Consider the following 15,260-nt stretch of genomic DNA (forward strand, 5'->3'; position numbering starts at 1 on the left):
AACCTTACATAATCAAAACAGGGAGCGGAGGTGTTCTGCTGTAAGAAGGTGTGAATGTCCAACCATAGTTGGTAAAAAGCGGGTAAGAAAAGGTTAAAATACCCGACTGTACACAATCAATAGCGGGAGCGGATTAGTTCGGCTACTAAAAGGTGTGAAAGTCCGACCATGGTTTGTAAAAAGCGGGTAAGAAAAGGTGCGAATGCCCGACAATGTATGATCAAAAGAGGGAGTGGAGGTTTTCGGCTGCAAGAAGGTCTGAATGTCCAACCATAATTTGTAAAAACCGGGGAGGAAAAGGCTCGAAAGCCCGACTATACACCATCAAAAGTGGGAGCGGAGGTGTTCAGCTGCAAGACGGTCTGAATGTCCATCAATAATTGCTAGAAAACATGAAAGAAAATTTTTGAATATCAAACTGCACATGATCATAAGCGGGAGAGGAGGTGTTCAGCTGCAAGAAGGTGTGAATGTCTACCCATAATTACTGAAAAATGGGTAAGAAAAGGTGCGAATGCCTAACCATACATCATCAAAAGAGGGAGCGGAGGTGTTCCGCTGTAAGACGGTGTGAATGTCCGACCATAGATGGTAAAAAGCGGGTAAGAAAAGGTTAAATTACCCGACTGTACACAATCAAAAGAGGGAGCGGAGTTGTTCAGCAAAGAGAAGGTGTGAAAGTCCGACCTTGGTTTGTAAAAAGCGGGTAAGAAAAGGTTCGTATGCCCGAATATACACCATCAAAAGCGGAAGCGGAGGTGTTCGGCTGCAAGATATTGTGAACGTCCGACCAAAGTTTGTAAAAAGCAGTTAAGAAAAGGTTCAAATATCTAACCAAACATAATCAAAAGCGGGAGCAGAGCAGTTCGACTGGAAGTAGGTGTGAATGTCAGATCATAATTTGCAAAAAGCTGATGAGAAAGGGTGAGAATGCCCGACTATACACCATCAAATGCGGTAGCGGAGTTATTTGGCTGTGAGTAGGTGTGAATCTCCAACCATAATTGCTGAAAAATGTGTTAGAAAAGGTAAAAATGCCGGTCCATACATCATCAAAATCGGGAGAGGTGGTGTTCAGCTGCAAGAAGGTCTAAATGTCCATCAATAATTGCTAGAAAACATGAAAGAAAATTTTCGAAAATCAAACCACACATGATCATAAGTGGGAGAGGAGGTGTTCAGCTGCAAGAAGGTGTGAATGTCCACCCATAATACCTGAAAAATGGGTAAAAAAAAGGTGCGAATGCCCAACCATACATCATCAAAAGCAGGAGTGCATGTGTTCGGCTACAAGAAGGTGTGAACGTCCAACCAAAGTTTTTAAAAAGCAGTTAAGAAAAGGTTCGAATATCCAACCAAACATAATCAAAAGCGGGAGCAGAGCTTTTCGACGGCAAGTAGGTGTGAATGTCAGATCATAATTTGCAAAAAGCTGATGAGATAGGGTGAGAATGCCCGACTATACACCATCAAATGCGGGAGCGGAGTTGTTCGGCTGTGAGTAGGTGTGAATCTCCGACCATAATTGCTGAAAAATGTGTTAGAAAAGGTAAGAATGCCGGTCCATACATCATCATTGAGCGAGAGAGGTTGTGTTCGGCTGCAAGTAGGTGTGACTGTTCGACTAAAGTTTGTAAAAAGTGGGTAAGACAAGGTGCGAATGCCTGACAATGTATGATCATAAGCGGGAGCGGAGGTGTTCAGCTGCAAGAAGGTCTACATGTCCATCAATAATTGCTAGAAAACATGAAATAAACTTTTCGAAAATCAAACCACACATGATCATAAGTGGGATAGGAGGTGTTCAGCTGCAAGGTGTGAATGTCCACCCATAATTCCTGAAAAATGGGCAAAAAAAAGGTGTGAATGCCCAACCATACATCATCAAAAGCAGGAGTGGAAGTGTTCGGCTACAAGAAGGTGTGAACGTCCAACCAAAATATGTAAAAAGCAGTTAAGAAAAGGTTCGAATATCCAACCATACATAATCAAAAGCGGGAGCAGAGCTTTTCGACTGCAAGTAGGTGTGAATGTCAGATCATAATTTGCAAAAAGCTGATGAGAAAGGGTGAGAATGCCCGACTATACATCATCAAAGGCGGGAGCGGAGTTGTTCGGCTGTGATTAGGTGTGAATCTCAGACCATAATTGCTGAAAAATGTGTTAGAAAAGGTAAAAATGCCGGTCCATACATCATCAAAAGTGAGAGAGGTTGTGTTCGGCTGCAAGTAGGTGTGAATGTCCAGCCATAATTACTCACAAACGGGTAAGAAAAGGTAGTATTGCCAGACCATATATGATCAAAACAGGGAGCGGAGGTGGTTCAGCTGCAAGAAGGTTTGAATGTCCGACTAAAGTTAAAATATATTAAAGAAAGCGGGAGGAGAGGTCTTCGGATGAGAGTGGTTGAAAATTTCCGACCATAATGTATAAAATGCGGTGAAAAAAAGGTGTGATAGAACACTAAAAGGTGGAGCGGAAGTGTTCGGCTGCAAGAAGGTGTGAATGTCCGACTATATTTGGTGAAAAGCAGGTGAAGCAAGGTCTGAATGCCCAACCTTACATCATCAAAAGCGAGATCAGAGGTGTTTGGCTGCAAGAAGGCCATAGTTTGCCAAAAGCGGGTAAGGTGCGAATGTCATACTAAATATCAACAAAATTTGGGGCAGAGGTCTTCGGATGCAAGTGGGTGTGAATATCCAACCATACAAGAATGGTGGAGAGGAAGCTGTGATTGGCCGACCATAGTAAAAGGCGGGTGAGAGAAGGGTTGAATACCCGAACATACACCATCAAAAGAGGGAGCGGAGGTGTTCCGCTGTACGAAGGTGTGAATGTCCGACCATAGTTGGTAAGAAGCGGGTAAGAAAAGGTTAAAATACCCGACTGTACACAATCAATAGCGGGAGCGGATGTGTTCGGCTACAAGAAGGTGTGAAAGTCCGACCATGGTTTGTAAAAAGCGGGTAAGAAAAGGTGCGAATGTCCGACAATGTATGATCAAAAGAGAGAGCGGAGGTTTTCGGATATAAGAAGGTTTGAATGTCCCACCATAGTTTGTAAAAAGCGGGTAAGAAAAGGTTCGAATGCCCGACTATACACCATCAAAAGCGGGAGCAGAGGTGTTCCGCTGTAAGACGGTGTGAATGTCCGACCATAGTTGGTAAAAAGCGGGTAAGAAAAGGTTAAAATACCCGACTGTACACAATCAATAGCGGGAGCGGAGTTGTTCGGCTACAAGAAGGTGTGAAAGTCCGACCTTGGTTTGTAAAAACCGGGAAGAAAAGGCTTGAAAGCCCGACTATACACCATCAAAAAGAAGGTTTGAATGTCCATCAATAATTGCTTTAAAACAAGAAAGTAAATTTTCGAACATCAAACCGTACATGATCATAAGCGGGAGAGGAGGTGTTCCGCTCTAAGACGGTGTGAATGTCCGACAATAGTTGGTAAAAAGCGGTAAGAAAAGGTTAAAATACCCGACTGTACACAATCAATAGCGGGAGCGGAGTTTTTCGGCTACTAAAAGGTGTGAAAGTCCGATCCTGGTTTTTAAAAAGCGGGTAAGAAAAGGTTCGAATGCCCGAACATACACCATCAAAAGAGGGAGCGGAGGTGTTCGGCTGTAAGACGGTGTGAATGTCCGATCATAGTTGGTAAAAAGCGGGTAAGAAAAGGTTAAAATACCCGACTGTACACAATCAAAAGAGGGAGCGGAGTTGTTCAGCTAAGATAAGGTGTGAATGTCCGACCATGGTTTGTAAAAAGCGGGTAAGAAAAGGTTCGTATGCCCGAAAATACACTATCAAAACCGGAAGCGTAGGTGTTCGGCTGCAAGAAGGTGTGAACGTCCGACCAAAGTTTGTAAAAAAGCAGTTAAGAAAAGGTTCGAATATCTAACCAAACATAATCAAAAGCGGATGAGAAGGTGTTCGACTGCAAGTAGGTGTGAATGTCAGAGAATAATTTGCAAAAAGCTGATGAGAAAGGGTGAGAAATCCCGACTATACACCATCAAATGCGGTAGCGGAGTTGTTCGGCTGTGAGTAGGTGTGATTCTCCAACCATAATTGCTGAAAAATGTGTTAGAAAAGGTAAGAATGCCTGTCCATACATCATCAAAAGCGGGAGAGGTGGTGTTCGGCTGCAAGTAGGTGTGAATGTCCATTAATAATTGCTTTAAAACATGAAAGAAAATTTTCGAATATCAAACCTTACATGATCATTAGCAGGAGAGGAGGTGTTCAGCTGCAAGAAGGTGTGAATGTCCAGCCATAATTACTCACAAATGGGTAAGAAAAGGTACTATTGCCAGACCATATATGATCAAAACAGGGAGCGGAGGTGGTTCAGCTGCAAGAAGGTTTGAATGTCCGACTAAAGTTTGTAAAAAGCGGGTAAGACAAGGTGTGAATGCCCAACAATGTATGATCAAAAGAGGAGCGGAGGTTTTCGGCTGCAAGAAGGTCTGAATGCCCACCCATAATTACTGAAAAATGGGTAAGAAAAGGTGCGAAAGCCCAACCGCACATGATCATAAGTGGATGAGAAGGTGTTCGACTGCAAGTAGGTGTGAATGTAAGATCATAATTTGTAAAAAGCGGGTAAGAAAAGGTAAGAATGCCCAACCATAAATTATCAAAAGCGGCAGCAGAGTTTTGGCTGGTATTTATCAATGTCTAGATAGATTTCAACAAAAAACAACGTTGTACTTTGCAGTAAAAGAAAGTGCAAATCAAAAGTTTTAGGAATCCGAGAATAAGCTTATTTTCATGAGTTCTGCACGATTTCGGATTTTATGTATAAAATGAATTTCTTCACGCAAACTAAGTTAACACTGCTTTGTCCTTCATATGTACCCATTTCTACATATATTTCAAGCATAAACTTCCTCATATTACCCTGAATGAGAAAGAGCCACACTTGTGATTAAGCCATACCTCCCTTTTGAGGAGTTCTGCATGGTTTGGGATTTTATCTATAAAATTAATTCCTTCACTCAAACTATGTTAAAACGGCTTTTACCTTCATATTTATCAATGTCTCGATAGATTTAAACAAAAAAACAACGTTGTACTTTGCAATAAAAGAAAGAGCAAATCAAAAGTTTTAGGAATCCGAGAATAAGCTTATTTTCATGAGTTCTGCACGATTTCGGATTTTATGTATAAAATGAATTCATTCACTCAAACCAAGTTAAAACTGCTTTTTCCTTCATATTTATCAATGTCTAGATCGACTTCAACAAAGAACAACATTGTATTTTGCAGTAGAAGAAAGAGCAAAACTGAAGGATCAGGAATCCGAGAATAAGCTTCTTTTCATACGTTCTGCATGATTTGGGATTTTATGTATAAAATGAATTCCTTCACTCTAAGTTAACACTGCTTTGTCCTTCATATGTACCCATTTCTACATATATTTCAAGCATAAACTTCCTCATACTACCCTGAATGAGAAAGAACCACACTTGTGATTAAGCCATACGCCCCTTTTGAGGAGTTCTGCATGATTTGGGATTTTATCTATAAAATCAATTCCTTCACTCAAACTATGTTAAAACGGCTTTTACCTTCATATTTATCAATGTCTCGAAAGATTTAAACAAAAAAACAACGTTGTACTTTGCAGTAAAAGAAAGAGCCAATCAAAAGTTTTAGGAATCCGAGAATAAGCTTATTTTCATGAGTTCTGCACGATTTCGGATTTTATGTATAAAATGAATTCATTCACTCAAACCAAGTTAAAACTGCTTTTTCCTTCATATTTATCAATGTCTAGATCGACTTCAACAAAGAACAACATTGTATTTTGCAGTAGAAGAAAGAGCGAAGGATCAGGAATCAGGATCAGGAATCCGAGAATAAGCTTATTTTCTTATGGGCAAGTGGGAACTGCTTTGTCCTTCATATTTATCAATGTGTAGATGGATTTCAACTTCTTCTACTGCAAAGTCCAATGTTTTTCTTTGTTGAAGTCGATCTAGACATTGATGAATATGGAAGGACAAAGCAGTTTTAACTTGGTTTGAGCAAAGCAATTCATTTTATAGCAAAATCCGAAATCGTGCAGAACTCATGAAAGCAGGCTTATACTCGGATTCCTGAAACTTTAGATTAGCTCTTTCTTTTACTGCAAAGTACAACGTTGTTTTTTTGTTTAAATATTTCTAGACATGGTAAATATGAAGGACAAATCAGTTTTAACATAGTTTGAGTGAAGTAATGCATTTTATAAGCAAAATCCCAAATCATGCGGAACTCACGAAATGCTTTTTCTCGCTTTTCACTGCTTTTTACAAACTTTGGTTGGACGTTCACACCTTCTTGCATCCGAACACCTCCGCTTCCGCTTTTGATGATGTATATTCGGGCATTCGAATCTTTTATTACCCGCTTTTTACAAACCATTGTCGGACTTTCACACCTTCCTGCAGCCGAACACCACCTCTCCCGCTTTTGATGATGTATGGTCCAGTATTCTTACCTTTTCTAACACATTTTTCAGCAATTATGGTCGGACAATCACACCTACTCACAGCTGGACACCTCCGCTCCCGCTTTTGATCATACAATGTCGGGACATCGCTCCTTGTCTTACGAGCTTTTTACAAACTTTAGTCGAACATTCACACCTTCTTGCAGCTGAACACCTCCGTTCCCGCTTTTGATGATGTATAGTCGGGCTTTCGAGCCTTTTCTTACCCGGTTTTTACAAATTATGGTTGGACATTCAGACCTTGCAGCCGAACACCTCCGCTCTCTCTTTTGATCATACATTGTTGGGCATTCGCACCTTGTCTTACCCGCTTTTTACAAACTATAGTCAGACATTCACACCTTGCAGCTGAACCTCCGCTCCCTGTTTTGATCATGTATGGTCTGGCAATACTACCTTTTCTTCCCCCGTTTGTGAGTAATTATGGCTGGACAATCACACATACTTGCAGTCGAACAGCTCTGCTCCCGCTTTTGATTATGTTTGGTTGGATATTCGAACCTTTTCTTAACTGCTTTTTACAAACCATGGTCGGACTTTCACACCTTCTTGTAGCCGAACAACTCCGCTCCCGCTTTTGATTGTGTACAGTCGGGTATTTTAACCTTTTCTTACCCGCTTTTTACCAACTATGGTCGGACATTCACACCGTCTTACAGCGGAACACCTCCACTCCCGCTTTTTATGGTGTATAGTCGGGCATTCGAACCTTTTCTTACCCGCTATTTACAAACTATGGTACGACATTCAAACCTTCGTGTATCCAAAAACTCCGCTCTCTCTTTTGATCATACATTGTCGGACATTCGCACCTTTTCTTACCCGCTTTTTACAAACCATGGTCGGACTGTCACACCTTCTTGTAACCGAACACATCCGCTCCCGCTATTGATTGTGTACAGTCGGGAATTTTAACCTTTTCTTACCCGCTTTTTACCAAGTATGGTCGGACATTCACACCTTCGTACAGCGGAACACCTCCGCTCCCTCTTTTGATGGTGTATGTTCGGGCATTCAAACCTTTTCTTACCCGCTTTTTACAAACCATGGTCGGACTTTCACACCTTCTTGTAGCCGAACAACTCCGCTCCCGCTATTGATTGTGTACAGTCGGGTATTTTAACTTTTCTTACCCGCTTTTTACCAACTATGGTCGGACATTCACACCGTCTTACAGCGGAACACCTCCGCTCCCGCTTTTTATGGTGTATAGTCGGGCATTCGAACCTTTTCTTACCCGCTATTTACAAACTATGGTAGGACATTCAAACCTTCGTGTATCCGAAAACCTCCGCTCTCTCTTTTGATCATACATTGTCGGACATTCGCACCTTTTCTTACCCGCTTTTTACAAACCATGGTCGGACTGTCACACCTTCTTGTAGCCGAACACATCCACTCCCGCTATTGATTGTGTACAGTCGGGTATTTTAACCTTTTCTTACCCGCTTTTTACCAAGTATGGTCGGACATTCACACCTTCGTACAGCGGAACACCTCCGCTCCCTCTTTTGATGGTGTATGTTCGGGCATTCAAACCTTTTCTTACCCGCTTTTTCCAAACTATGGTCGGCTATTCACAGCTTCCTCTCCACCATACTTGTATGGTGGGATATTCACACCCACTTGCATCCGAAAACCTCCGCCCCAAATTTTGTTGATATTTAGTCGGACATTCGCACCTTACCCGCTTTTGGCAAACTATGGCCTTCTTGCAGCCAAACAACTCTGATCTTGCTTTTGATGATGTAAGGTTGGGTATTCAGACCTTGCTTCACCTGCTTTTCACCAAATATAGTCGGACATTCACACCTTCTTGCAGCCGAACACTTCCGCTCCACCTTTTAGTGTTCTATCACACCTTTTTTTTCACCGCATTTTATACATTATGGTTGGAAATTTTCAACCACTTTCATCCGAAGACCTCTCCTCCCGCTTTTGTTAATATATTTGAACTTTAGTTTGACATTCAAACCTTCTTGCAGCTGAACCACCTCCGCTCCCTGTTTTGATCATATATGGTCTGGCAATACTACCTTTTCTTACCCGTTTGTGAGTAATTATGGCTGGACATTCACACCTACTTGCAGCCGAACACAACCTCTCTCGCTTTTGATGATGTATGGACCGGCATTTTTACCTTTTCTAACACATTTTTCAGCAATTATGGTCGGAGATTCACACCTACTCACAGCCGAACAACTCCGCTCACGCATTTAATGATGTATAGTCGGGCATTCTCACCCTTTCTCATCAGCTTTTTGCAAATTATTATCTGACATTCACACCTACTTGCAGTCGAACAGCTCTGCTCCCGCTTTTGATTATGTTTGGTTGGATATTCGAACCTTTTTTTAACTTCTTTTTACATATTTTGGTTGGACGTTCACACCTTCTTGCATCCGAACACCTCCGCTTCCGCTTTTGATGATGTATATTCGGGCATTCGAACCTTTTATTACCCGCTTTTTACAAACCATTGTCGGACTTTCACACCTTCTTGCAGCTGAACACCACCTCTCCCGCTTTTGATGATGTATGGTCCAGTATTCTTACCTTTTCTAACACATTTTTCAGCAATTATGGTCGGACATTCACACCTACTCACAGCTGGACACCTCCGCTCCCGCTTTTGATCATACAATGTCGGGACATCGCTCCTTGTCTTACCAGCTTTTTACAAACTTTAGTCGAACATTCACACCTTCTTGCAGCTGAACACCTCCGCTCCCGCTTTTGATGATGTATAGTCGGGCTTTCGAGCCTTTTCTTACCCGGTTATTACAAATGATGGTTGGACATTCAGACCTTGCAGCCGAACACATCCGCTCTCTCTTTTGATCATACATTGTCGGGCATTCGCACCTTGTCTTACCCGCTTTTTACAAACTATAGTCAGACATTCACACCTTGCAGCTGAACCTCCGCTCCCTGTTTTGATCATGTATGGTCTGGCAATACTACCCTTTCTTCCCCCGTTTGTGAGTAATTATGGCTGGACATTCACACCTACTTGCAGTCGAACAGCTCTGCTCCCGCTTTTGAATATGTTTGGTTGGATATTCGAACCTTTTCTTAATTGCTTTTTACAAACCATGGTCGGACTTTCAGACCTTCTTGTAGCCGAACAACTCCGCTCCCGCTATTGATTTTGTTCAGTCGGGTATTTTAACCTTTTCTTACCCGCTTTTTACCAACTATGGTCGGACATTCACACCGTCTTACAGCGGAACACCTCTGCTCCCGCTTTTTATGGTGTATAGTCGGGCATTCGAACCTTTTCTTACCCGCTATTTACAAACTATGGTAGGACATTCAAACTTTCGTGTATCCGAAAACCTCTGCTCTCTCTTTTGATCATACATTGTCGGACATTCGCACCTTTTCTTACCCGCTTTTTACAAACCATGGTCGGACTGTCACACCTTCTTGTAGCCGAACACATCCGCTCCCGCTATTGATTGTGTACAGTCGGGTATATTAACCTTTTCTTACTCGCTTTTTACCAAGTATGGTTGGACATTCACACCTTCGTACAGCGGAACACCTCCGCTCCCTCTTTTGATGGTGTATGTTCGGGCATTCCAACCTTTTCTTACCCGCTTTTTCCAAACTATGGTCGGCTATTCACAGCTTCCTCTCCACCATACTTGTATGGTGGGATATTCACACCCACTTGCATCCGAAGACCTCCGCCCCAAATTTTGTTGATATTTAGTCGGACATTCGCACCTTACCCGCTTTTGGCAAACTATGGCCTTCTTGCAGCCAAACAACTCTGATCTTGCTTTTGATGATGTAAGGTTGGGCATTCAGACCTTGCTTCACCTGCTTTTCACCAAATATAGTCGGACATTCACACCTTCTTGCAGCCGAACACTTCCGCTCCACCTTTTAGTGTTCTATCACACCTTTTTTTTCACCGCATTTTATACATTATGGTTGGAAATTTTCAACCACTCTCATCCGAAGACCTCTCCTCCCACTTTTGTTAATATATTTGAACTTTAGTTTGACATTCAAACCTTCTTGCAGCTGAACCACCTCCGCTCCCTGTTTTGATCATATATGGTCTGGCTACTACCTTTTCTTACCCGTTTGTGAGTAATTATGGCTGGACATTCACACCTACTTGCAGCCGAACACAACCTCTCTCGCCTTTGATGATGTATGGACCGGCATTTTTACCTTTTCTAACACATTTTTCAGCAATTATGGTCGGAGATTCACACCTACTCACAGCCGAACAACTCCGCTCCCGCATTTGATGATGTATAGTCGGGCATTCTCACCCTTTCTCATCAGCTTTTTGCAAATTATGATCTGACATTCACACCTACTTGCAGTCGAACAGCTCTGCTCCCGCTTTTGATTATGTTTGGTTGGATATTCGAACCTTTTCTTAACTTCTTTTTACATATTTTGGTTGGACGTTCACACCTTCTTGTAGCCGAACACTTCCACTCCTGCTTTTGATGATGTATGGTTGGGCATTCACACCTTTTTTTTGCCCATTTTTCAGGAATTATGGGTGGACATTCACACCTTGCAGCTGAACACCTCCTATCCCACTTATGCTCATGTGCGGTTTGATTTTCGAAAAGTTTCTTTCATGTTTTCTAGCAATTATTGATGGACATGTAGACCTTCTTGCAGCTGAACACCTCCGCTCCCGCTTTTGATCATACATTGTCAGGCATTCGCACCTTGTCTTACCCACTTTTTACAAACTTTAGTCAAACAGTCACACCTTTTTGCAGCCGAACACCACCTCTCCCGCTTTTGATGATGTATGGTCCAGCATTCTTACCTTTTCTAACACATTCTTCAGCAATTATGGTCGGACTTTCACACCTTCTTGTAGCCGAACAACTCCGCTCCCGCTATTGATTGTGTACAGTCGGGTATTTTAACCTTCTCTTACCCGCTTTTTACCAACTATGGTCGGACATTCACACCGTCTTACAGCGGAACACCTCTGCTCCCGCTTTTTACAAACCATGGTCGGACTGTCACATCTTCTTGTAGCCGAACACATCCGCTCCCGCTATTGATTGTGTACAGTCGGGTATTTTAACCTTTTCTTACCCGCTTTTTACCAAGTGTGGTCGGCCATTCACACCTTCGTACAGCGGAACACCTCCGCTCCCTCTTTTGATGGTGTATGTTCGGGCATTCAAACCTTTTCTTACCCGCTTTTTCCAAACTATGGTCGGCTATTCACAGCTTCCTCTCCACCATACTTGTATGGTGGGATATTCACACCCACTTGCATCCGAAGACCTCCGCCCCAAATTTTGTTGATATTTAGTCGGACATTCGCACCTTACCCGCTTTTGGCAAACTATGGCCTTCTTGCAGCCAAACACCTCTGATCTCGCTTTTGATGATGTAAGGTTGGGCATTCAGACCTTGCTTCACCTGCTTTTCACCAAATATAGTCGGACATTCACACCTTCTTGCAGCCGAACACTTCCGCTCCACCTTTTAGTGTTCTATCACACCTTTTTTTCACCGCATTTTATACATTATGGTCGGAAATTTTCAACCACTCTCATCCGAAGACCTCTCCTCCCGCTTTTGTTAATATATTTGAACTTTAGTCGGACATTAACACCTTCTTGCAGCTTAACCACCTCCGCTCCCTGTTTTGATCATGTATGGTCTGGCAATACTACCTTTTCTTACCCATTTGTGAGTAATTATGGCTGGACATTCACACCTACTTGCAGCCGAACACCACCTCTCCTGCTTTTGATGATGTATGGACCGGCATTTTTACCTTTTCTAACACATTTTTCAGCAATTATGGTTGGAGATTCACACCTACTCACAGCCGAACACCTCCGCTCCCGCATTTGATGGTGTACAGTCGGGCATACAAACCTGTTCTTACCCGCTTTTTACAAACTATGGTCGGACATTCAAACCTTCTTGTAGCCGAACACATCCACTCCTGCTTTTGATGATGTATGGTTGGGCATTCGCACCTTTTCTTACCCATTTTTCAGTAATTATGGGTGGATATTCACACCTTCTTGCAGCGGAACACCTCCTCTCCCGCTTATGATTATGTGCGGTTTGATATTCGAAAATTTTCTTTCATGTTTTATAGCAATTATTGATGGACATTCATACCTTCTTGAAGCCGAACACATCCACTCCTGCTTTTGATGATGTATGGTTGGGCATTCGAACCTACTTGTTGCCCGTTTTTCATTAATTATGGGTGGACATTCACACCTTGTCGCAGCCAAACACCTCCGCTCCCTGTTTTGATCATGTATGTTTTGACATTCGCACCTTTTCTCACCTGCTTTTTACTATTGTCGGCCAATCACAGCTTCCTCTCCACCATACTTGTATGGTAGGAAATTCTCACCCACTCTCATCCGAAGACCTCTCCTCCCGCTTTTGTTAATATTTAGTCGGGCATTCGAACCTTTTCTTACCCACTTTTTACAAATTATGGTCGAACATTCACACCTACTTGCAGCTGAATACTTCCGCTCCACCTTTTAGTGATGTATAGTTGGCATTTGCACCTTTTGTTACCCTCTTTTTATACTGATTGCTGAAGATTAAGTTGTTCTTTCTCAAACTACAATTTTTTTTTAATTGTTGAAACTTGATTTGAAGTGGATAAATAAGGAGGACAAACAGTTTTAAGTCACGCTGATAGAAGAAATTAATTTTATAACAAAATCTGTATTTCGTCATATGTCGAGAGATGCTTATTGCTGAAGAAGTTCTTTCACATTCTACAAAGTACGTTGTTTATCGTTGAAACTTGATTAGACATGAATAAATATGAAGGACAAAGCAGTCTTAACTTGGTTTGAGTTAATTAATTCGTTTTATAGGAGAATCCGAATTCGTGCTTATTTTCGGATTCCTGAAGAATGAGTCTGGTTCTTTCTCATAATACAAAGTTTGTTGTTTATTGTTGAAACTTCATCAGAAGCGAAGAAATAAATGAATGCCTATCAACAAATGTGGGATCTAAACTCTACTGCTTCCTCTAAAATAATTTCTTTTCTCAATTCAGAAATGTGTGTGTGTAAGTCACAACACCCGTGACACCAAAACGGCTTTCTTTTCTCTCTTTTCTCTACACTCTGCACTATGAGCACACACACCAAATCAGAAAGGCTTTTTTCTCTCTTTTCTACATTATGGACTGTGGGGACACAAAACCGCTCTCTCTTTTTTTTTTTGATTGTGTGCCAGGGCGTTGTCTCACGTATTAGATTATGCTTAAGATACGAATGGGTTTATCAGTCACATCAGAATCCATACATACTGATCCTCCCGTAATAAAATGGTCGGATCTTATCAAACACACTTTGTTTCTTGTGACAATCAAGTCAGCGAAACAGCGTATACACGTCAAGACACTGAATCAAGTTTGCCACAAGAACTCATAAGTTTGGCAGTATTGCTCTGCCGTCAGCAATCATACACCCATTTTATTTTCGTGAGACGTGCAGGCACCTGTTCATCTACTGTTCTATCACTATGAATTAGTTTATCTATTATCAATAAGGATACTTCTACAACTACTATCAAAGTATGTCCAGACTTCTTATGTTGTCAGTTGCTATATATGAATAAGTGGATAGCTACTGACAAGCATTAAGCATGTCACACAGCCCAAACATATAACATTTCAGGACACACCACACAGTTAACAACCACAGTGAAGTGTCAAAGCCCAAACATTCAACAGGACACTTACACAACACATTCAAATCAAACAGTCAGACAACATACAAGAACATATACCCCAGCCGGCATTGCTCCCTGCCTATTTTCCTACAGCTCACTATGTGTGCGCACACCTTTATTCACAAACTCTTCAACTTATACTCTTTTACCGAAGCTGCTACAGCTCGATTGGCCGAATACCCTTAGATCCTATTTCGGTGAATTTGACATCTGCCTTACATGTAACAGATTAGCGGTTTAGCAGTTTTAATTTAGTTTGAGTGAAGGAATTCATTTTATAGCAAAATCCGAAATCGTGAAGCACTCATGAAAGTAAGCTTATTCTCGGATTCCTGAAACTTTAGATTTGCTCTTTCTTTTACTGCAAAGTACAACGTTGTTTTTTTTGTTTAAATCTTTCTAGACATGGTAAATATGAACGACAAAGCAGTTTTGACATAGTTTGAGTGAAGGAATTCATTTTATAGATAAAATCCCAAGAGTCTGCAGAGAAAAGAGAGTGAATGCGAAGTAGACTTTAACACGGCTATGGGAGCGGGCCGAGTGTCGGCTAACCGGGAGAATTGCTTGAAAGAAACGCGACACCGAATGAGCGGTCAGAACAAAGCCTCAATACGGGATTCTCGTGGTGTTTTTGTTGCTGCCTTGTCTTTTGCATAGAGTAAAAGAAAAGGCAGCCATCGAATAGGGCCCGATTGTTCCTACTTGGTGAGATTTGCTTGGTTGAGACACTTGCTCCCCCCCCCTTGCTCCTCGGCTGACCAAGTAGGAACAATCGGGCCCTATTCGATGGCTGCCTTGTCTTTTACTCTGTGCAAAAGACAAGGCAGCCACAAACACCACGGGAACACCGTATTGAGGCTTTGTTCTGACCACTCATTCGGTGTCGCGTTTCTTTCAAGCAATTCTCCCGGTTAGCCCACACTCAGCTCGCTCCCAGAGCTGTGTTAAAGTCTACTTCGCATTCACTCTCTTTTCTCAGCAGATTAAAAGAAAGTTTCATCTTGGGCTCCCTGAAACTTCCATCCTGCATC

The sequence above is a fragment of the Leuresthes tenuis genome, unplaced genomic scaffold (genome assembly GCF_036924035.1).
Source record: "Leuresthes tenuis unplaced genomic scaffold, fLeuTen1.0.hap1 SCAF_6, whole genome shotgun sequence".
In the NCBI taxonomy this organism is placed as follows: Eukaryota; Metazoa; Chordata; class Actinopteri; order Atheriniformes; family Atherinopsidae; genus Leuresthes; species Leuresthes tenuis.